General features: G+C 41.6%; 1 protein-coding gene across 6 annotated transcripts in view; it reads left to right on the forward strand.

The window, feature by feature from the left end:
• Fam168a (family with sequence similarity 168 member A) overlaps positions 1–1,940 on the forward strand; it is a 131,040-nt gene that overhangs the window by 26,989 nt on the left and 102,111 nt on the right. The gene's annotated exons all lie outside the window — the stretch shown is intronic.

The following is a 1,940-nucleotide window of genomic DNA, read 5'->3' on the forward strand; positions in this document are numbered from 1 at the left end:
TGAAGCACTTCACTCCCAGACCTACATGACTGCTGATTTTCAGTGGTGGCAAATGCTGGCCAATACAAGTCTTCTGCAGCAGCATGACCTACATATAACAAGCTTGAGGTTTTGAACTAGTCGAACTAAGGTCTCTAGATGCCCTTCCTGCGTGTTTTCTACAGATTCTGGAGAATGTCTATAGAATGTCTGTCCTCTCTTTCCCAGGTTAGCAGTTTTGAATCCTTAGTTTTGGTTCAGGTATCATGAAGGAAATGTCTCACTCTGGAGGCAGTCTGCTGTGCACTGTGGTAGTTGTGTGGTTGCCGGCCATTCTTCTCCAAAGAATGTAACTCAGTTACTTGGGTAGGCCTATGCTAATCCCCTGTCAGTGAATGATGTATAAATAAGTATGTGCTCCAAGCCTGGATAGTGAGACATGAGAAGTATGCTATCAGCTATTTATTCCTTTCAACAAGTTTGAGAGATATTCTTATTTTCATTGGACTAAACTGATCCAGTTGGCTTAATGTGGGTAGAAATATCTGAGAACTGTATAGTATTTCTTCATTTGCTGATGACAAATAGACATTGCTGTTAGGTATAGGGCTAGGTTAATGAACCTGCTACAATATTGGTATGTTTTGAGAGAGAAATGAAAAAAGAAAAAGATTGTAATCTACACAGTCTTGGACTGTGTAGATGGGAGTTCTAGAGGTGGAGAGAAATTGGGCTAAATGGTTATAAGTTGAAAATGAAGTTTAGAGCTGGTCTGGAGGAGGAGAGGGAATGAGGGCTATTATTTAGTGAAGCATTGTTGGGCAACTGTAATATTGTTGGCACTGCCAGGGGAGTATTTGGCCTCCTGGAAGAAACAGTTAGAAATGTATCTATGTCTTGGTAAGTTTGGGGTCTGGAAAACCTGGGTCACCTCTTTCTTCTCTTCCCTAGTGGCTCCATGTATCCTCATCTGACCCTTGGAGACTGCCTAATATGGTATTTGATAATGGCTCAATCATGTTACTTGCAGTTGATAACTTTCTGCAGAGCTGGACAGGACAAGTCATGGGACTTACACCTGGGTAGTAGCCTAGATGTACCTGGTTGAGGAAGAAGGTAGTTCTCTGGGATAATGATTTATCATTCCTCAAATAGTTTTGTAATCAGATAAATCTAGCTTAAGACAAGCCTATGAAACTGCATTGCAATGCTTACATTTCAGTTTCTTTATAGAGTTGAGTTTTTTTCTTTTTTGTGCTAGTATGAGGTCCTGAACTCAGTTCCTCATGCTTCTCCTCCCACCCACCTTCCGGGAGAATCTGTTTTTGTTGTTGTTTGTTTGCTTGTGGTGTGTGTGTGTGTGTGTGTGTGTGTGTGTGTGTGTGTGTGTGTGTGCGTGTGTGTGTGTGTGTGTGTGCGTGCGCGCTGATACTAGATCTTGAACTCAGGGCATACTCGCTGTCCCTGAGCTTTTTGAAAATTTTGTTCAAGGCTAACACTCTACCACTTGAGCTACAACTCCTCTTCTGCTTCTTGCTGGTTAATTGAAGATAAGAATCTGATGTACTTTCCTGCCCAGGGTAAGTCCATCCTAAGATCTCAGACTCCTCTGAGTAGCTTACAGGTGTAAGGTATAAGCCAGTGGTGCCTGGCTTATTTTTTTTTTTTAAGTAGTTCAACAAATCAGTTTATAAATATGCTATATCTTGATCAGTATCACCCCTTCCATTGTATGTCTTTCCCAACCCTATGATCAGCTTTCTTGCTCATGGCTGATACTCTACCACTTAAGCCACTCCTCTACTCTGGCGTTTTGCTGATTTATTGGAAGTGGAGTTGCATGGACCTTTTTATACTTGATTTTGACTAATCAAGTACCTCATAAAATTGGAATCATAATTTTTTTTTCTTTTGCCAGTCCTGGGCCTTAGACTCAGGGCCTGAGCGCTGTTCCTGGCTTC

This window comes from Perognathus longimembris, chromosome 13, assembly GCF_023159225.1.
Source record: "Perognathus longimembris pacificus isolate PPM17 chromosome 13, ASM2315922v1, whole genome shotgun sequence".
Classification (NCBI taxonomy): Eukaryota; Metazoa; Chordata; class Mammalia; order Rodentia; family Heteromyidae; genus Perognathus; species Perognathus longimembris.